Source organism: Archocentrus centrarchus, chromosome 17 (genome assembly GCF_007364275.1).
Source record: "Archocentrus centrarchus isolate MPI-CPG fArcCen1 chromosome 17, fArcCen1, whole genome shotgun sequence".
Taxonomy (NCBI): Eukaryota; Metazoa; Chordata; class Actinopteri; order Cichliformes; family Cichlidae; genus Archocentrus; species Archocentrus centrarchus.
In genome coordinates this window covers 29,403,897-29,427,041 of record NC_044362.1, presented here as the reverse complement: position 1 = coordinate 29,427,041, position 23,145 = coordinate 29,403,897, and the positions used below count along the sequence as shown (strand labels likewise).

General features: G+C 38.9%; 1 long non-coding RNA gene across 1 annotated transcript; it reads left to right on the top strand.

Annotated features, from left to right (window-relative positions):
* Positions 1-7,342: 7,342 nt before the first annotated feature.
* On the top strand, positions 7,343-22,120 carry LOC115796497 (uncharacterized). Its single transcript, XR_004021307.1, has 3 exons — positions 7,343-7,734; positions 19,743-19,807; positions 22,106-22,120. It is a non-coding gene; the product is annotated as an uncharacterized LOC115796497 (long non-coding RNA).
* Positions 22,121-23,145: the final 1,025 nt, after the last annotated feature.

Below are 23,145 nucleotides of genomic sequence, written 5' to 3'. Positions count from 1 at the left end.
CTTCAGTGATGCAAGCCATCATGCTCTACATTCCCCAGAGGGCACTTTTGGCTTTATTGTGAAATGGTTTTCAAAGGTTAATTTGATGTTCAAGTGCAATAAATTACTGTTGATATAACTGTTGAGACTCTGATCTGCTTACAAACAATAATATAGAAATTATTTTTATGGCTTTGTAACAGAATCAGCTGTGCTCTCACAGGTTAAGTGAGTTGACCTGGAACTGTTGGGCTTACTTTGGCTTACAAAATTAAAACCTAATGTCAATCCATGGAGGGATTATAGAAGCCACATTACAAAGCTTTCTCAAATATTTCCATTGTACACACTATACTACTGTAATCTTGGAGCACTAGTAGAAGTTGATGGGCCTGTTGGGGTGAGCACCCGCATTTGGGGGAAAATACTAAAATCAGAGAGCCAGCAGAACTAAATTTGCTCCCTGAGGTTAATTTGTAGGAGACAGTGGTTAGCACTGTTGCCTCACAGGAAGAAGGTCCTGGGTTTGAATCCAGACAGTTGGCGTCCTTCTGTCAGGAGTTTCTGTCATGGTCTCCCTGTGCTTATGTGGATTCTCTCCAGGCACTCCAGTTTACTCCCAAAGTCAAAAAACATGCATGTGATACACTAGTGCCCTGTTATCCAGGGTGTAGTCTGGCGCTTGCCCTAAAGCGCCCTGAGGCAACTGTTTGCTTGGCACTATATAAATAAAATTGAATTAAATTAACTGTGCCACCTGGGACAGGCTCTGTCCTGACTAAAGCTCCAAACTGTTTAGCTGGCTGGAATCCTGGTAACACAAAATGCAAACAGGCATTAAACAAAAGCAGAAAAATTCCGATTTTTTTTAATGCAAAGCAATTTGGAAATAAAATCAATTCTTATCTTTTTTAATAGCATTAATCTAAATAAACAAAGGAGCTTTGTCAAGTTTTTAAAAATTATGACTGAGTCACTACATGTATACCTGAATCACAACCCTCAAAGAGCTTCTGCAGTTGTACTCATAGGTGATTAAGCTGTGTAGAAGTGACAAAAATATATTAATTGTACATCATATTTAGGCAGTTTATCATTTGATGTGGTTCAGCCCTGTGACTGTGAGTGTGAATGTTTGTCTGTCATTCTCAGGGCTGGGTACTCCAGTGCCCCCAGCCCTGAACTGGATAAGAGGAAGACCATGGATTCATGAATAGATACATGTTTGTTTGTTTGTTCCTAGTAAATGCAAGCATTCAATCTCATTGTACATTCTGTATAATGACAATAAAGGTATTCTATTCTATTCTATTCTATTCATCTGTTTGTCATGTTGTGTTTTGCCCACAGAGAGGCAGCATTGACCCTAGAAAGTTCTACTTGTGACAGCAGCATGTGCCAGATGCACAGACTAAATGCTTTCTATTCTCATAAAACTGAATCATGCTTTATGCATTTATCTTTAAAATGCATGATTTGCTCATCTGTTTTCTCATCTGCATGAACTGACATCATCCTCCTCAGCAAAGCCAAGTCTGATTGCATATCTCATATCTCCAATCTCATTGTACATCCTGTATAATAACAAATAATTCTATTCTATTCTAAATAAACCACAGTTTGTGGCTTCGGTTCAAGTTTCGTTTCCTGCCCACATCGGTGCCACTGCACCACTTTCTCATACCCTTCTGATTTCCGTGTCAGCAGTTTAATTTGACAGGGTAACACGGTGATACTGTGGTTAGCACTGGTGCCTCACAGCAAGAAGGGTTTCTCTGGGTTTGAACCCTGGCTGGGGCCTTTACTGTATATGTGCAGTCTGCATGCATGCACACATAAGTTAGGTAAATGGGTAATTCTAGAGTGGCCATTGATGTGAAGCAAATAAAGTGTATAAAGTATGGAATAAAATGTTGCATAGTTAAAATGTGTCTTTTAGTGTTACGTGCTTTGAGGGGTCAGTAATATTACAAGTATATAAGTGCAAGTGCATTCAATATTTATTCAGGAGCATATTTTTTCATCTGTTGCTAAACACATAATAGTGATAGTATTTGCCCTTAACATTACTGTTATAATCTTATCATGCAAAACCACCAACATGCAAATAATAAATTATATGGTTATGTTGAGCTCCCAACACATATGAAGCTGAGACTAAAAAAAAAGCACACAGTGAACTCTTCCTGGATGGATTATCAGAGGTATGATGCAGGATGAGTGTGCGGTTGTGTCAAGATGCTTAAAGAGATGGTGACTTAATGAGTCATTTGTCCAGCTGGCAGCATCAGCTGCTACATACTCATCACACATCATGCCAACCCAATTTAAGACTGGTTTAACTTAAGGAGGATTATGTTCTAACCTTTATTTCAACAGAACAAGTCATAGTACAAAGTAACTTCACAAAGTAAGTGTGAAGTTGTTAAAATCATCCAATTCTCCTCTTTCTAAAAGTATCATATACTATATTCTGTGTCAGCTTATCCCCCAGGCTTTGAGCATTATCACTGCACCCTTCCTTTAAAATTTAATTTTATGGCTGTTTCTTGCATTATTTTCAGTCAGCTTGATGTACTTGGTATTTTTCAAATGTTGGGCTCTCCACTTGTTTCCACGTGGACAGACTGGCAGCTGTCAGTGATGAGTCCGTGAAGCTGAAAAGTTGGCCTGCTGTGACTGCTAAAGTAAAGTAGTTGGCAAACTGACTTTCAGGTCAGCACTGTCTTGTGAAATTAAGTAATTATGTTGTCCAAAAAATAGGTTTGCAGGTTGATTTTTTTTTTTTTTAAACAGGAAATTAGATCAGGTGACAAATGACTAAGCTTTGTTCACAAAGGAAATGAAGCTGATGGGTAACTAAGTGCAGCAGACCTATAAAACAAAACAAACTAAAACAGCAGATGAACGTTGTTGTTCTGCTGAGATCATTTTTGCAGCATTTCCTCCTCCACTTTTATCTGATAGTTTGCCGTTTGCAGTGGAAATTAATGCGACTGCAATAAATGCTGGACAGAGGTCCAACATGTGGTTTTTCACATGAAGCAGCATGTGTCAACTGGTGATACTATATTACTATTATCAAATATTACTACCTCTATATTGATGCATTGACATATTAGCAGAATGTGGGCGTTTCAGTTAGTAGAGTTGAAGCTAATTTAAGATTTAATCACATGTCAGACCATCACACGAGTCTGACATGTAGGCAAATTTGAAATTATCTGAAGACTGCTACACTGTAAGGTATGATTATGTGCTGCATTCAAAGTAAAGAATGTAATATTTCTTCCATTACTTATAGTTCATAAACTGGTGAGATGCTATGTTTGTGCTTCAAATTTTATTTGGAAAATAACACTTTAACTGAAAATATGTATCTTTGAAGTGTACTGCAGAACTACTAAGTAGCCTGAAATGGAAATTATAAATTCACTGTTGGGCACTTTTAACTCCCCTATTTCAAACACTTATTGTACAGTATGTACAAGCACACTGAACAACAAAACTGCAGGTTTGCAGTGTAATTAAAACTCAGATAATGTCAGGAGTATGCAAAATATACAAGCACACAACTAAAATGACAGTTTGATGCATGGAAAGTTGTTCAAGAAGCGAGTTATGCCGGTTGTCAGCATTCATCTTCTTTGCTGATGCTGAATTCTTCAGTAAATTTAAATCAAGATTCTTTGAGCGCCATAAAATCTTGTTCTATATTGTCTCTAGGAATACTCACGAAAAGCTACCTGAAATTCTCGTGCACAGTAGGTTGATCAGAGGTAGTTTAAATCTCTGTTTTAACTACATAAAGCAATGCAGGAGTGAAAATAAGTACTCTCTTTTTGTCAAGGCCACAGTCTCCAAATTATACATCACAGCAGGTGTCAAACCTTCCCTTTCAACTGCTATCCTTCTGTCACATATCACCCCCGACGCTCGTTTCCACCCACTCCACCCTGCTGGCACTCTCTTTTTCTCCTGTGGCTCCTTGCAGCTTCACTGTTACATAGACATTAATGAATCAATAACTAAATTCCAACAGTGTATCTAATTCTGCATAATGAGTATTTTTATTTTAGACACTTTAACTACATTTTGATGCTAAAACTTTTGTCCTGTTACTTAAGTAGGGTTTTGACTTTAAAGTAGAGTATAAAACAGGTGATTAGCTGTTATATTTATAATGATATAATTATAATGAAAATTTATAATTATTATGATAATTGTAGTGGGTGATTTTAACATCTAAATAGATGCTGAAAATGGAAGCCTCAGCGCTGCATTTAATCTGTTATTAAACTCAATTGACTTCTCTCAAAATGTAAATGAGCCCACCCATCACTTTAATCATGCTTTGGATTCTGTTCTGACATATGGCATAGAAACTGAATATTTAAACGTATTCTCCGAAAACCCTCTTTTGTCTGTTCATTTCTTAATATTTAAATTTACAATAATGGATTACACAGCAGTGGGGAATAAATGTCATTACAGTACAATACAGAGTTGTAACTAAGTTTAAGGATGTAATTCCTCCATTATTATCCTCTTCAGTGCCATGTGCCAACACAGTGCAGAGCAGCCACCTAAACTCTACTCCCACAGAGGTCGATTATCTCGTCAGTAGTGTTGCATCCTCACTGTGTACGACTCTGGATACTGTGGCTCCTGTGAAAAAGAAAGCCTCAAATCAGAAATGGTGTAACTCACAAATGCGTAGTTTAAAGCAGATAACCCGTAAGCTGGATAGGAAATGGCATCTCACTAATTTAGAAGATGTTCATTTAGCCTGGAAAAAGAGGTTTTTGTGCTCTAACATAGCCAGGGGTGGAGCTTCAGGAGGGGCTGGGAGGGCGGCACGCCCCTGGCCTGGGCCTAGAGGGGGCCGGATGGGAGAGAGGAGAGGAGGGAAAGATTTCAGGTAGCCAGGCCTCTGTCACATCCGAAGAGAGGAGCGGAGGAGGAGAAGGAGAAGGAGGCAGGCCCTGTCCTGATTGTATCCCAATGTGCACAGTGTATAACCAAGGATACAGCCCGCTCTACATCACCCGTCATTCATGTTTTTACACGAGGGTTTTAAAGGTTGCCAGAGTCAGGACTGAGTCATGGTTGCTAAAAACTTTACAAGACCGACTGACTTTAGTGATGTAGTAGGTGTAAAATATTGAATAAGATGTTGTGCTGCATGACTGGCTTTATTTTCATTCTTACATTTAACTTTATGACACGCAAATTTTCAAGTGGATCGCCGATATTTTCTCCAAGTGTATTGTGGGTAAAACTCGTCACCAACCGTCCACCAACGGCATCATCAGTCACTTGGCAACAGATTGTAAACTAAGTGGAGCATTTTTATGGACTAAGCTAACATGAGTGGCACTTCATAACATACAACATCGTGTATGTTGTAAAATTATGTTATGATGAGCTTTATTATTTGGGTATAAAGGGCCCGGTCATTTGCCCCGCCCCTGGCCAGGCTCTGATTTGTTCCGCTAGTGAAAATAGCCCTCCGTGAAGCTAGGACACGGGGTCCTAGCCAGCGGTTGATCACCCGGTGCTGCGCCTTGCTGAGGTGCCGTCGCGCCGGGCTGAGCTAGCGCCGCTGCCATTAGCATCAGGAAGCGGTTGTTCAGTACTTTCGGTCGGTACTGAGAGGGGACCCCCGCCCCCAGTCATACATTCGATACCAAGTTTCTTCACAAATAAAATTTTAACCATCCATCCATTTTCTTTATTAGAGAAAAACATTAAGCTACTTTCAGTACTACCGATATTTATTTGGATTCTTTCTCTCCAATTGAGCTTTCTGAGTTAACTTCAATAGTTACTTCCTCCAAGCAATCAACATGTCTATTAGACCCCATTCCTACTAGACTGCTCAAACAATTCTTTCCATTTATTGATGCATTAATTGATGCTCTTAAATATGATCAATCTGTCATTATTAGTTGGATATGCACCACAGGCTTTTAAGGTGGCTGTAATTAAACCATTACTTAAAAAGCCATCACTGACCCAGCTGTCTTAGCTAATTATAGGCCAATCTCCAACCTTCCTTTTCTCTCAAAGATTCTTGAAAGAGAAGTTGTAAAACAGCTAACTGATCATCTGCAGAGGAACGGTTTATCTGAAGAGTTTCAGTCAGGTTTCAGAATTCATCACAGTACAGAAACAGCATTAGTGAAGGTTACCAATGATCTTCTTAGAGCCTCTGACAGTGGACTCATCTCTGTTCTTGTCCTGTTGGACCTCAGTGCAGCTTTTGATACTCTTGAGCATAACATTTTATTACAGAGATTAGAGCTTGCTATAGGTATTAAAGGTACTGCATTGCAGTGGGTTGAATCATATTTATCTAATAGACTCCAATTTGTTCATGTAAATGGGGAGTCTTCTTCAGACACTAAGGTTAATTATGGAGTTCCACAGGGTTCTGTGCTAGGACCAATTTTATTTACATTATACATGCTTCCCATAAGCTGCATTATTAGAAAGCATAGCATACAATTTCATTGCTATGTAGCGATACCCAGCTTTATCAATCCATGATGCCAAATAACAGTTAGTTAAAATGCAAGAATGGAAGAAGGCATAAAACCTTCCTTTTTGATCAAGCTAATACTTAGGACTGGACCCTAAACCATCCCCTAGTTAAACTGGAATAGGCCTAGGCTGCTGCGGGGTTCCCATGATGCACTGTTTCTTTTTCATTCACCACTTTTCACTCTTTATGTGTTTATACAACACTCTGCAGTTAATCATGAGTTATTATTAATCTCTGGCTCCCTTCCCTCACCGTCAGATGACTGCTCCTCCCTGGAGGTTTCTTCCTGTTAAAAGGAGTTTTGCCTTCCCACTGTCACAAAGTGCTTGATCATGGGGGGGGGCTTTTCACTGGTTTTCTCTGTAATTATTGTATGTTTTTTACTGTACTATATATCTATATCTATATATGCAAATTACAATATTTATTAATCAAATATTGTAATATTGTATTGTATTATTATTTATTTATAATTTACGATATAAATTATTGTAATGTTGTTACTTTACAATATATCGCCGTGAGGCAACTGTTAGCTGTGATTTGGCGCTATATTAATAAAACTGAATTGAAATGAATTACAAAACAATGTTCAAACTCTTGCATCATGCCACTTTTTATTTGATTTATTTCTGTTCAAATATTCTGATTAAAATTCCTCCTTATATATAAAGTATAAATTACATTTCAATTACATTTAAAATATCTTAAGTGTGCGTGTGTGTGAGTGAGATCACATCAAAGACTACCGCCTGGGAGCTCGTGTGTGTGTGACTTCGCCACAGCAGGGGTGACAAAAGGTTCACCGCTCTCTCCGGTGTGTTTGTTCCTTTGCCCTCTGGTGCCGTTGTTCTTCCTGTGTAGGCGGGCCTAAGCTAAGAAGAGGTTTGTTGAAGTGGGGTAATAAAAAAAGGCACTCACCCGGAGCCCCAGTCACGGCAGTAACGTATTCGAGCGAGCAGGGGGCTCAGCGATCCTTATCTATTCTCGAGAAAGCCCACGTGAATAAACGTTAACTCCACCCGCTCTTAATCGTTAACGTTACGTCTGGGCGGTGCGGTTTATTAGCTAAAACAAAGCGGTCCCTCAGAACAGTTGTAGCTAGTCTACGTTTCAATTACCGGTTTGATTTTGTTTGAAGAGTACACTTTTTGGAGGCAGATGTTACTCTGAATCTACACAGACATCGCCAAGGTATCAAGCTTAAGGTGAGTGGTGTTATTTTAACCTATATTTGTCACATTACCCGGCCTGCCATGGCTGAAAACAGTGACGGCGGGGGAGAGGCAAAGAATGTGTGTCTTCGGGCTAAAAACTTTGGGTGTGGATTAACAGCAACTAGCTAGCGGTTTAGTTTCTAGTTTAATGCGGTTTTTTTTCAGCGCTGTGACACGTATAATGTTAGCTTGTTCAAGGCTCCTTGATTAAAATCTAAATTTGAGCTTTGTGCTTAAAGTAGGCCAAAAAAGTAGTCGCTTTATGCTACCAAAGAGGGCAGTGTGAGAGGCTAAAGTGTGAGAGGGTAGTGGGATTTGTCCCTCAAAGAGCTGGTAACAAAACCTAATCCGGATGAATCAAGTCAAAACTTCAGCAGAAGCTTTTACACTAACTTGGTGTTTAAGACTCAAGAGTATATATTTCAAGTCCTTCAATGAGCTGTCCTATAAGTGATAATGTGGATGTCTTGTTTTACATATAGCAGTATTGTGCCGTTGTTTTCCCATTTTCCACCGAGTTTATTGTCACACAAATGGGGGATTCTTTAAAGTGAGGACATCGCTGCTGTTCATGAGGAATAATGTAGTTTTTTTGGTTTTGTGAAGTTATCCGATTTGAGAAACGATATCTAATAATTCCCAAGTTACCAATTTGGAAGCAGTCTGGTTTGTCTAAGGAATGTGGTTAAATCATTTGGCTCAAACTTCCCCCGTTGTGTCCTAAACAGCATTTCACTTTAATCTGATGCCGTAACTTCCCTTTTGTAGACCCACACCACCCTGGGAGAGTTGTAAAGGATAGCTTGAAGAGACCACAGCTGGACTATGGTTTGGTTAGGCTGCATTATGGGCTATATAAACTGTGGTTGAGGATACAGTAAGAACCAGTACGTCTTAAAGCTAGGTCAGCTTGGTTAACCAGAATCTAAGAGCCTCTTGTTCAGTCTTGACCACAGCTGTGATTCAGATATGTTGACTCCAGCACTCCAGTTGGACAAGATTGGTCTTGCCTGCATTGTTCTCTTCCTGTAAAGGAATTGCAGTCTCGGGGTGTTTTTTCTTCTTCCCTGAAGAAGTTGATTTGGTTAAAATAGCAGTCTGCCCACCTAGTTCTTGCTGTAAGGCCTAATTTAGTGACATAGGAATAAAATGAAATGACTCATGTTAATTACTGACCAGTCTTGGCTAGTAGACAGCATTATAATGACATGGTACTGTAACAGTGTTGTATGGAGGTGTGATAAACACATATGCATTTGATCTTGTACAGCAGTAGATCTCATGAGCGCAGATAATGTTCACCAGACATGTTAATTGCAGACATGTCTGCAGACGATAGCCAACTGTGCATCAGCGAGTCACTTCCCTTAGTTACATCGTTGTGTTATTTAAACAAGACCCTGCATCTATCCGGGGGCGTTTGGAGGGTCATTTAACCCCCCCTCTGACTGATCAGATGTGAGTAACAGATTACAGCACCTCCAGTGAAGGCAAGATGAAGCAACTGGGAGTGGCATGTTTGAGGAGATATGACCGTGGCCCTTTCATAGATATTATGAGGCCTGAGTCAGTAGTAAAGTGTTGGCAGTTCTCACAGTTAAGAGAAATATTTCATACCACTTGAGAGGTGCAGCGGTAAACACAAGAAGGTTGACTGATGGACTCAAGGTTACTTTTACAGTGGATTTGTACTTCTGTGTTAAAACTACATTGTAGGTACAATGCACAGTTTCTACCAGAAAGCTTAGATTATATAATCAACCATTTAAAAAAGTGCAGATCAGCACTAAAGAGGCTCTGGATTTCCACCAGAAAAATTGTTAAGTAAAGCATGAGTGGTGAGGTTAACGTAGCACTATCTATCCTCAGTACCAGTGCAAAGTTGGAACTTTTATCTGCTTCTTATTTTTATTTCCCTTTTTATAAAGTTTTTTTTTCCTTCTACTAACTCTTCCAGGCTGTGTGAAAATATGTATTAAAAAACACTTAATGGTAACAGAAAGTTAATTAACTAAGTTAACTCTTCCTTGGAGCTTCCTGAGTGGCAGTGCTAAGCCAAAATTTCAAGTTATTTACACAAAAATTTGAGAAAACAACTTGAAATTTTGAGAAAATAACCCGAAATTTCAACTTAGTAACTTGAAATGTTGAGAAAACAACTCGAAATTTCGAGTTATGGATAGGGATTTTTTTTTTTTTCCTGGAGGAATCAAGCTTCCATAGTCCTGGATGGAGGAGTGGGAGGTGCATCTTTGCGCAGAGAGAGTGACAAAAGTCAGATGCACAGACAGGTTTATTTCAGACTTTACAACCAAGAGACAAAAATTTATGTCAGTGGTTTGCAAAATTATTGTTAGAACTGTTAAAAAGAAAAAAAAAGAAGTAATGAATGCAATTTAAACTTAACTAAATCAGGACACAAATGGTCTGATTGATAGCAAGGATCACTTTCTTTGTGGAGAAAAGTGCAACTAATTAAATAGTAGGTGTCATGCTTGGTCCAAAAGCTGCAAATAGGTGTCTTCATCTGTCAGTATATAATTAAAAGAAGATGTGATGATATTTCAGATAGGATGTTTCCCACAAATATGATTACAGGTGTGGGTTTGAAGGCCATTGATCTAGCCTGCTGTAATTGACAAAAAAACGTAAGACATTTAAGAGGAGCAAATTCAAATTTCAGTGGTCTTTTTCAGAAAGTTAAAAACTAATTTATAAGGTATTTCATGAAATCCAGCCTTAGTAAGTTCTTAATGGAGTTTTTATTTAAGAAAACTTATTCTGGCTTTGACGTGTAAAAGGCAGCCGAGCAGCCAAAAGAGCACAAAGTCACTTGTGACTGGATTGACTGAGTTAACTCTGAGTTCATGGTAGAGAGAAATGGGGGGGGGGGGGGGGGGGGGGGGGGGGTGCCGCCATATTTCAGTTACGTAGATTTCCATGACATAAATATGGAGTTTGTTAAACTGGAATGCATTATCTCATCCCTCTGAGGAAGGCTGAGTGATGAGGATCTTCTCCATATCCCAAACAAACCCCAAACACTCTCCAGCTCGAGCAACAGATTGAACTTTTCCAGAGTAAGTTTCCTTGACTGCTGAATATCTAACAGACATGAGAATTGGATATTTTGAATTTACACATAGCTTTTAGATTTTAAAGCAAAGGTCTAACAGGCTTAGACATGTCAGGATAATCAAATCTCACCTTGGACCTTTTTTTTTTTTTTTGGCCCACACAAAGTTTAGATGAAATGGGAACTTTCACTGTGTTAATAAAAAGATAAGGTAAAAATCTGGACTCCTGACAATTAGGACATTAGCCAAACACATGTTGGGAAAGAATAACAGAATAACTTCCCTTCATCCACTTTTTCTTGTCAGTTGGGTGCCAGAAGATGCTTCGTGCTTTCTGATTCTTTGCCTCAAATGCAGATAAAGAAAGCAATCTATAATGTGATTGGCCTCCTTTTAGTTCTTTTTCAAGCCTGCAATAAAATTGAAGTGAAACAAGTGATGCCGGCCACAACAAACCCCGCCCCCAGCAGACAGCACACTGAATCACTGAGATAACAGGTAGGCTTTATTGTCCATGCCCATAATTTTTCAAGGTTTAAAAAAAAAACTAAAATAACTTTCATTTTCTGAATGTAAATGTTAAATTCAAGTAGCATGCAAATCCAGAATCTGGATCAGATCAGTTTCACCTTTAAACCAAATTTAAGTATGAAAAGATGCTTTCAGTGACTGAACAAATAAATACTGTCAACCGTCAGTGCAACCCCTCAGCCTCCCGTCAGTAGAATCTTTAGGTCGCACAAATCCCCTGGAAGTACAACACATAATTACACATAGGTCTTAATGAGGTGTATATGAGCCTTAGTGACTTGCAGATGGCTAAGTGAGAACCAGGAATGGGTAATACTAAAATCATAATAAATATAAACCACTGAGTTAGTTATCATGTTCACAAGATTTTCAGAAAAACTTGACCTCTGACCTCTAATCTTGACCAAATTCTTGGTATGAATTGGAGTGGCAAGAAAAGCACAAATTATACACAAGCAATGAAAAAATAAGTAAAAAAATTATAAGATGAGAAGGACAACAAAAAGAGATCAAAAATGTAAAATATTTTCTTGGAAGTGCCTACAAGGAATCAGTGAATTTGCAAGCAATCATATGTAGTGTACATGGGTCGTTTCCTTCAGTTGTGCCCTGAGAAGGAAAGTGCCTATCCTTCAACAGCCTGTGGGATGAGAGCAGCAGTGTCTGGGAATGGTTTGATTAAGGAAATTGATGAAAAGTCATGCTGAGTTGTTTGGGGACCTAATGAACCGAGAGTAGACTGACTTTCAGCAGCAGGTGTGGACCGGCTGCCACACCGGGTGGCACAGAGCGCTTTGGCTGTGGGGGAAGGGTGGTTGGCTCGTTCTGTGAACTCCCAGGTGATCCACTCTGCAGGAACAACGGGGACTTCTGCTGTCTTTCTTTTTGCATATTTCTCAGTAGATTTGGAAGATTCAGGTGTCGACAAGTGTGCTTGTTGCAGTAGCTGTCAGTTTTTTTAAGGCCTACATTTGTGGCATTACATATTTATTTACATAATAAATAAATGCACGTAAAAGGAGGTAAAAGATGGAGGAAGGAAACAAATGCAAATAATCTGTAAACCAAATGTGGAACTTTTAAAGATGGTGTTTGAAATGCACGAGGAACTTATTAGAGAGGTTATTGCTACATGCATGAAGGCCTCTCCTTTTAGCTGCACACAGACAGTTGTTCACATTTTTGCTTATGTGATAGAAATCCAAGTATTTTAACTGAGCATTGCACAAAAGAAGCAATGTATAGATTTAGAACATTGTTGTGAAAATTGAGCAAAATAGAGAAAATAATTGAGAGATTAAATAAATAATCCATGTTCAAAGTCTGATTGTGCATTGATGCTCTTTTTTTACATCCACCACCTGGCCACAGGTATATACATATATAAAGTTAATAAAATGGATTAGTGTGGGAAATTGTCACAATGATAAGTTGACAGTATTTAGTATCCGGCAGTGTGACCATCTCTAGTCTTTTCATTCAAAAACAAGGAACCACTGAGAAACCAGGAAGAGTCCTGAAACCTTTAGTTCCAATTAACCATTCACATGCACGAAGGCAAGTTGTTGGGATAAACCGCTGTGTTTTTGTTCAGAATTAGTGTACTGACTTTGTGTTGTTTAAAACAGGTGCTGTTTAATTGTTCAGCATGCCTAAGTTCAGTGTTGTCTAGACAACCATTTCTGTTTTTCTTTTCCACGCGAGGAAGTCGAGGAAGCTGCACATCAGCAAACCGCATTTGGCAGGAAACCTTCTTGCAGGTGCTCATGTTATGAAGACCTCTGAGGTTGATGTGGGGGGAGGTGCAAAATAGATGTAGGGCTTTAGATCATGTCTGCTTGTGTCTTTCGTGTTTATCACATAACAGTTTTGTAAAGAAACCTGATTTAGCCTCAATATGCCATAAACCGTTATTACTATTTTGGTCATCTGGAGACCTTATTGTGCAATACTGAACACTCACAGGTGTGCTTTCTTTACCTTTTCACAACACCGGGCTTGTAGCTGCAGACAGATTTGAACAGAGAGGTCACAGAGGAGCCAGGAAGACAGGTTTTCAGCTTAGCTTATGGACATGTTTTACTTTGAGCCAGATAAAGCTACTCTTTTATTTCACAATACCCACATATCAGCCAACAGCCTACAGTTAATGGGACTTTGTTCCCAGATGAGTCGTCTGGCGTCAGCTTTAAAAGCGGAAGTCTCCTTCCTCAAACTTTGTATTACAAGTGGTGACACATGTCTGCAGAGTCTGAGACTGAAGCCTTCAGTCACCTCCTGTGTCCCTCATGCTTACCCTGCCTTGGAAAATCCCAGCACTGCCTTAAGTCAGAGGAAACCCTTCTGTATGAACGTGGCCAGAAAAAACATTATTATAACTGCAGGATTTATTGTAGTATAGTCATCTTTATGTGTGTTAGCTGTTTTCTGTTCGAAGGAAGAGGGGATGTTATTTTTTTCACAAGTAGTAACATTTTTGTCATGCTTTGTGATTTTTAATTATCATAGAAGCTATTGAAGCCATTGGTTAGGAGAGTTATTCAAATGAATAGCTGCTGAACGGCCCTGACAAGCTCCTCCACGCTTGCCATCGTTGTGGCCCATTTTTAATCCCGATTGCATCAAATTTGCAAGCAGCTGATACAAAATCTATGTGATCTCTGAGAAAAATCAGTTGTCTAGAATGTAAAATATCAATTACTTGTTTTATTTGAGTACTCTGTGTTCAGAAATTCACAAGTGATTTTGTAGCTTGGTCTGGTTGACATCTGGTTTATGCACCTTTAAATAATTAATTATCTAGACATTATCAATCCACAACCCCATGTCATCTTGTAACACATTAACATTAAGAAAAAATAATTTCCTACTAATTTTTTGTCAATAAATTGAGCAACTTCTTGTTTCAGAGGAATGGCTGCCATAACCAAGTCTCTTGGTAGTCATTCATTGTGAAGTTTCCTGGTAAAAGTACTGCACTACGCTTTGAAATGAAGGCTATTGATATATAAAAGTAACATTTGGATCAGGAGCGTGTGAACACCTATTTAAGTAATGCCTGACCATATGCCATCTGAGTTACTGCAGCTGTGCTGGTGAGAGGTGACGGACTCTGGTTATTATCAGCAGAAGCTGAATTGTTATGAAAAACTGTGACGCTAAATTGCAGCATGACACAGGGCTTGTGCGGGCTCCATCTTCTCCAGCCTGACCATACAAAGTCACGATTAGCCACAGTTTACATGTGTTCTTGTAAACAGTAGGTTCTCAGGTCTGTCATCACAACGATTCATAGACCAACGTTTCTGTGTTGTGAAACAGAAGGGCTTAAACAGGAAGGTGGCGATAACTATTGTGTTAGCATTTGAATTTGTGTTCATTGTGACATTTTCTTGTGACAGATTTTCATATTTTTTCATTAATTGTTTTTCCTTTATCAGTACTTGCCAGCAGAGGACCAGGTCCTTTTAACTCATGTGGGGCAGAATAATCTGTGTGCATCATAATTTGGATTAAATCAGAACTTAATGCTGATACACTGAATAACTAATCAGGCAGAGGTGGACTAATTATTAAATTATTTACATTTTTGTGTTGCATGTTATAGTGAAGTGACTATTTAGAGGCTTTAAAAAGCTGGAAGAATAAAACAAACTGTTAATGTAACACATTTTCTCACATAGAGCAATTAGCGATCCATTTAGATCCAGCTTTATCCTCATTTTTGACTCTAATGGGGACCATAATTTACACAGTTAATATCATTTTGTATTCATTAAGCCTTGAAACTCACAACTGTGCATCCAAATCAGTTGTACACCCACTCAGAATGTCACAGTCTGAACCCCACCAGCCAGTTATTGAGCATCACTGTTGTAGAATATGCAGTAGCAAAACTTCATCAATTTATGTCAGTGATGTAGAGGAGCAGAAGCCAGCAAGCTGTTTTAGGTTAAATAACCAGTGAAAACTTCAAAAAGTGCATTTTAGAGTGCATAAATTTTAAAGAGTCACATCAATATGTGGGATAAATGGCTGGTCAAAAGAAGTTACAGCATATTAAAGGTCTCCTTCTTGCATATCTTTTAGGGCTGTAACGATTAATCGAGTAACTCGAATAATTCAATTATAAAAAATCCTCAACACAATTTTTTTTGATGCTTTGTTTAAGAAATGCATGTGTGGCCATTACAATGGTGATCACTGTTCACATACCAGTTGGCCTCCTTCAATCATGTTTCACAGTGTGAAGCAGCTTGGCCACAGGCTCTTACAAATTAAGTCTCCACTCTGTTTTGCTTTAGACTATCAGCTCTTATCAGCTGAAACTTGTCAATGTTCCATCAATACTATTGAACGAATAAACTTAGAGTCGGCCCCTCAAACAATCAGACTCTGGTTCAGGTAAAATTGTTGTCATTGCCAGCATTTCTGCTTGTGTGAGATGCATTGCGTGTTAATTACTGTGTGGTCGTGTCCCGGTGCTTTTGCATGCGGTCCCGGCCAACAGAAACAAATAAAATGCTGGGACTTTTTTCCTCCTGGGACCTCGCTCTTTGTTGCAGTCAGCTTTTTTTCAGTGCAGACTTATTTGTCCCTCTAGTTTTTTCACTTCTTTCTACATTCCCTCACGTCCATTCTGATATTTCAGCAATCTCCCTCCAGGAATTTACTAACTTTTGAGAGTCCTCATATTGATGCTATGATTATTATTCCTTATACTGAGATGATGATTGTTATTCTCTCACTGATAAATTCAGAAACTGCGGCAAAAAAGTAGCCAGAAATGCACAGTAGGAATTAACAGTGCCAAATAGGCCGATCACAATTGTCGTGGGCTTGTGTTAGTGTTTTAAAGCTTTGTGCTTTATAGTGTTGTGCCTTCATGGACGAATCCATGTGGTCACAGAAAATTGTCGAGGTACAAGGAGCTTTGCATATATATATATATATATATATATATATATATATATATATATATATATATATATATATATATATATATATATATATATATATATATATATATATATATATATATATATATAGTGTACATATGGGATTATTAATTGCTGTCTTTGTCTCAGGTTTGCTCAGTTTCTCACCTGGTCTGCTGTTAGTGGTGAGCAACAGTTGGGTGTTGGCTTCAGCTCTCTGCTGCTTGCTCTGTGGCTGCTGCTCAGGTCCTCTTTGCTATGTGAGTCCATTTCCATCTAGTCGCTTTCTCCACACTTGTCTGCACCCACAGACTGTCTGCATAATGTTGACCTGAACAATCATAAAATTATAAATGATTGAAGTTGCAAAATTGTCCATAAACAAGTACCTTTGTTCTCCATTTATTTATCCTAATTATATATTACAGTAGGCTATTTATTGATCTAAAGCACGTGTGATAGCAGTTTGAAGCCATAATAAATTACATTTGTGCAGAAAACAAAGAAGTAATTGTAAATTTAAGGAAATAAAACAAAAGTGGATCAAGGGAGTTCCCAATAATATTAATATTTCATTCAGGAGAGATGTGGAAGCAGTGTCATGCCCCAAGATTAGCACCACAAATACCGCTGCCTTTGACAAATGGTGGCACCAAGTGCCTTCAAATCTGTCATCTCTCTGCAATTTGCAGCCCACAGAGCTGGCCTTCAGAAATGTCGGGGTGGAGCCCGAAGTCTTCACAGATGGCGTTGGTTTTAATTTTATTAAACATCCTGCTGGATGCGTTTGGGATGTTGAAACAGTTTGCATGTCTTGCCACACAGTCTTGTTTTGTTCAGGTTTTAGTTTTTGCCACCCTGTACTTGTACTGAGCACTGACAGTAAAGTTGAATCTATCTATCTAGTAACTCTGAAGAGGGATTGCGCCTAATAATCAACTGAAAAAAAAGGAGCTAAAATCTGTTGTTCCTCCATTAAAAAATCATGCTGCAGTGCACGCTTTCAAATTTGAGTGTCAGTGTTTCCTACACACTGCAGCACTTATGAGAAACTTGCTTTAGGTCAGTCAGTAGGCCTAATATAAGAGGAAGTGGTTATTTTGTGGTTGCCTGTGCCCTCTGACTTAGAATACAGCAGCAAACATGCATGCATCCATTTTTCACATCTAAACCTCTCCTAGTTAACTGTTAAATTGTCCTTTATTTGGGTGATATGAATGCACTTTTTGTCCCTTGACTCTTTATTATCCTCACTCTATCCAAACAAACCAATGCACAGACTATTTTGAGACACAACCGTGGACTTTTTTTTTTTTTTTAACCCAGATTACTTCCTTAGTGTTATCTTACTGTGAGTAAAACCCAGTATTGGTTTCCGGATTTGAGGAGTGGGCAGTCAGTCAAGAAGTGTGTCACTGGATATTTGGAATGGCACAGATTCAGGAAGAGGCATGGAACAGCTTTACCAAATATGGGAAAGCACACCCATGTGGCCACCCTTAACTCTTTGTTTTCTGGTGTGGCGGGGTAGGCTTAGCCTACGGTGATAAAACCAATAAACAGACAAGAAGCAATAAAATAGTTAGCAGTGACTGTGCAGCAATGACCAGGCCCTTCTATCTTCATGCACTTTGTGGCGTGATTCAGTCGAAGTGCTTCCTGCAGGCGTGTGGATGTCTTTAGTCCAGGGGTGTGGTTGAATAGTCAGTTTTTACTTAGGCCTCAGTCACACTAGATTAAAAATAGGATCAGTGTGACCAGGAAAAACTGTTGATATGAGATCACAAGTTGATTGCACACGGTTGCAATAATTTTGATTGTTTCGTGGTCTCCAACCATCGTTTTCCCTGGTGTGACTGCAGCCTTAGGAAAGTTCCCAAGTGCCTAAAGTTCCAGGTGAAGTGAGCTGGAACTGTTTGGGTGATAGCCATAATAAAAGCTGGTTAAATTCTCTAAATACTAAGGAAAGGTGCTTCAGTTCTTCTGTTTTATTACTGCTTTTAGCAAAGAATACACAGAATCATCGTTTTAAAAGGAGAGGAAGTTATTTTGTCCTATAAGTTGAAGCAACACATCATCCTCTGAACATTGTAGTTTCAATATGGCTGAAGCTTACTTTGTTTTCTAAATGTCACTCTGACCTCTAGCTGAAATGTTTCAACTTTTTATACTGCCAAACAGTGAAATAGTGTTCGTTAGCATTGGCTAGTCCATATAGCTGATATATCTATTTTAACTTTGAAAGAGTTACAAATGTCACAGTAACCGTTTTTGTAAGTTAATCTGAAGCCTGGATTCACAATATGAGTATAAGGTACTAAACTTACTTCTTTTTTTTTTTTTTTTTTAAACGTTGACCTTCTCAGTTCTGTATTTCCTGTTTTTGGTAGGTGCTTCATCCACAGTGGTGGTAGAAAGGCATCTACTTAATAACCACAAGTTATTCCTTTCTAGTTTTCCTTCTCTGCAATGGTAGCTTGAAATGTCGTAGTGTCTTTTACAGTCGTTACATGTTTTCTGTTAACTCATTATGAGACACTTAGACCAAGACTGAGCTGTTCCCTCAGGCTTCTACCGTCTGTCTTTCCTCTCTGTTGAGTCTTGTTGGTGAGCCTGACTCGGCCCAAAAGCATCCAAACTACAGTCAGAAAGCAAGTATGCTGCTCCATGGAAGTGCTCGTGAGCTGGCAGCTGAAGCCAGCTAAGTGTGGGTGAATCACTCCTCCTTATTTGGGATTTTCAGAACAGGAATAGCTCCTCCCCACTACTGCTCTCATCTCGTGGTGAGAACAGAGGCTTCACAGCATATGATGGGACAGACATTTATAAAAAACTGTCATGGTCAAGGCTGAAAAAAGAAAACCCAAACTCAGAACTAAAATAAGACTCAAAACATGAAGTGATGAAAAAGATAAAACAAAAGTCTGTGTTAATTTGAATTAAAGTATGAGGAGGCTTTGGTGAGACTGGGATGTCAGTGAGTTTATGTTGTAATATCTGTTCAGAAATGAATTAAACTGAATTAAAAGGACATTTTAAGCAATGCCAACTGAACTGAAATGAGCAAAATTCAGGTTTAACTCACTGAAAATGTATAAATAAGGGCTGCTGTGCTGTGGGTGCCATTTTTAACTGGAAGATGATGTGCAGTGATGCTAAAATTAAAATCTGAAACCCGGTAATTAAAGAAACCTCGCTTCCTGGATTTGAGGCCACACAAGTTTCAGGTGCCACTTGGGTTTGAATGTTTTTGAATTGCCACATTCAACCTCTGCAACAACAAAAAAATACATGCTTGCACCTTCTCCTTATTTTTGCTTCTTTATAATTAGTTTGATTGTAAAGCTATTCTTCAGCATGTGCAGTTGTTGCGCATAGTATTGGAAAAATGTGTTCAGTGTAGATCTTTTAATATCGTCTAGCAGTGACCTGTTTTTGGTTGCTTGTTTTGCAGATGGACCTGAGGTTACTTTTAATAGCAGCATTATCAGCAGTCCTCGGTGGCAGCTGGGGCAGAAGGTAAGAAGTTCACATTTGCTCTTTTTTTTTTATTTTAACTATTATTGTTTAACCTACTGCATAGCATATTTTCAGCTCTCTGGAAAACAGCCATGACAGCACTTATTCACTACTTTTTTTTTTTTTTTTTTTTTGCCCATCCTAAAAATGTGCTTTTGTCAGGAACCTGTTTCAGGGAGGTAAAGCGGTTTAAGGTCACTCATGTAGCAACAGCTGTTTTTCCACACAGTAAAACCTAAGGACCAGGTCACATGTACGCTTCGTGCAATCTTTCCAAAAACACAATCATGTATACAAAGCAGCCACAGCAGACAGAATGAAGGCCGTTCTATTTTCCACGAGTATGTGTGGGTTCCTTCGGTCTGTGTGACATACATTTCATAATTACGAAGGGTGATCATGAAGCTCTGTTTTGGAGACTTCATAGATGGTATAAAGATGGACGTAGCCACAGAGACGTCGCCCATCCGTTTCTGAACTTCGCTGTGTTTTGGGTGTTTTGAAACTAAGGGTGATGAGCAGAGCAAACCTGACCCTGCATGCAAACTACTTGTCAACTACAAGTCCTCAGCCAATGAGAGTACTCTGAATAATCTTTGTTTCTGATGTTTAGAATGACCCACAATATAAAAAATGGACTTAATGTTTTTGTCAATTTGACCATAAAGGAAAGTGTTTTCAGGGGTCAGGGAGAGTAGGGGTGGCTTTCCCATAGATTCCTATAGGATTAGGTGCCTTTTTGATACAACAGAAGTTGCCCCCTGCTGGCCATTAAAAAGAAGGCACTTATTGGTTTCACACTTTGGACTGCAAAGCTACATCCGTCTTTATACTGTGACTACAGCATCAGTCAAAGGTTTGGGGAACCCTGAGGGCGTGGATGTTTCTCACTATGAGCCAAGCTCTTAAGACTACCGTGATCTGGATGACTGAAATCTACACAGATATGTGAGCCAAGTTTAATTTTAAAAAAATCTAATAATAAAAACCACTAAGATTTACAAAAACACAAAATAAACCTGTTGTAAAACAGTGAACATGAAGGCATTACGCTGAATAAATGTAAAATAGTTTTGAAAACATTTATTTTTTTTTCTAAACAAGTAAACATCATGAGGACATCAGTGATGAACCCTCTAAACCATCCTGATCACTCTGCATGTCTTGAAAGGTGCATTTATTTTTTTTAGTTTTCCTCTCACTGTGCTGTTGATGATTTATTCCAGTTACTTAGCAGAGTAACCCAGGACCACAATTTCCTACTTCAGTATGTTGGTATATAGTTCCCTGTAGAAAATAATGAAAAATAAAGAAATACTCCACTATGAGTGTGTCTAAGCTTTCCACCTCAGGAATATGCTGTGTGCGTAGCTTCAGCACACAGGAGGGGAATTTCAGGAGGAAAGTGTTTAGTCTGCACAAGGTCTTAATTATAAAATCCACTGTGTCCTCTGTGCTGTTTCCTTTGACTGACTTCCTACCCTCCTCATGCGCACAGTTTGCATACAGTTATTGAAAAACTTTGTGCAGTGTCTCTGTTATTTATGTTTTTTTTTTCTTTTTTAAGTGCAACTGCTACAAAACTTTATTCCTCTGTTTCTCTGTTATATTTTTGGTAGCACCACAGTTTCCTCTCTTCAATCACTGTTAGCTTGTTTGACCACTTCCACTCGTCCACTTTCTGTTTCTGCTACAGTATCCTTTTCCGCTTGATCACTGTCTTGTTGATCTATATCTGACCTTTATTTTTTTAACTCCTTTTGCTCTGCTGTTCTTCACCCAACTTCTGCCAGGTTGCTAAGTTTTTAAAAATGATGATCCTCTCAAAGTTTAACAAATCAGCATCTAGCCCCACCCAGTTTTAAATTACCCCCAGAAGTACCTGCTTAAGAGTATGTACTACTTTCTTCCATGAAAACTGGCCTGTAAGATCCTACAGAGGTCATTACAGAACACATAAAGGTGCAGACCACCCATAAACCACCTGATACTTCCCTTTTCTTTCTTTTCCTCTTGTGACACATTATGAAAGATAGCGATAGGTTCTCACACCGGCTTGTTCTCGTCCTTTTCCCCTCTTGAAATCTTCATTCATGGTTTTATGACTGTTAGTTGTTTGGGCCAACAATTGGAGGGCTTTTTTGGTTTTATAGGGCTATTCATCACTTTTCCCAGCATGACTTGGTTTTGTGTACTGGGATGGAGCCGTGCTCTGCAGCCAAAAGCTGCTTCGAGTTAGTGAGCTAATGGAAAAAACTGTGTCATCTTGGCTAAAACGAACTTGTGTCGTCTCTTCAGAGAGAAGCATATGCATCCAGGCAAACGCGCAGTCATGTGGGGAATGCCAGGTCTCCCAAATGTGCGGATGGTGCACAGATGAGGTGAGTTGGACCAGCAAAGCTGCCTCAAAGCTATTTTAATCACACAAGTGAAACTTATCAGAAAGATCTTTATCTGTGGGGCAACTTTGAGTTTTTGTGAGCTGCATGAAACGATGAAAACTATAATGTCTGTATATAAGATTAAAAGACAGGAGTCCTTGTTCAATTGAAAACACAATGTAAGGATTTAGTGGACAAAATACCATAAAATTCATTTAATGAAATTAATTTTCACCTTTATTGTTTACATGAATGCGTGCAAGTAATCTGCACTCACCTTACAAGAAGTTTAAGTACTCCAGAGTTACAAGATTTGAGACCCAAAGGCAAGTAAACCACAGTTGCTCCATTAATTGTTAACAGCAGTGCTGTTGCTGCTGCTTCTCGTCTTCACTGGAAACTTGGGCAGAATGAAGCTGCTTTAATTAGATGTTTTCAGTGCGCAGGGCAGATTTTCTTGCTGTGGTTGAAATGCACTGAGTGAACAGACCACAGTATGAGAAAAGACTGACTTCAAGGACCGTGAACATGCAATCAAAAACAACTCACAGCTGAGATTTATCAGTAACAAACAAATGTAAATGAAATCCATGTCATGCATGTTTTGTTTTTTGTTTTTTTTCTTCAAAATAAAGTTATTAAATAAACTGGTAATGTGTACTGATGGACCTGACCACCCAGGAAACACAGGACAGGTTTTAACCTGCGCCTCATCTCAAACACACCAGAGGAATCTTAACTCTTAAACTGTCAAGTTTTGTTGTTTTGTGCAGAATAAAAACAACGAAACAGGGAAAAAAAAAATTGAGTTTTTTGGAGAGGGTGATGGTGGTCTTGTAGTGAGCTGTTAAAAACATCTCAGGGTTAATATTTTTGCTCTTGTCATGTGGCAAAACAACTGCATTCCTGTTAAATCTTGTCTGTCGCTCTCTATCAGCCTGCTGATACCCATCCTGG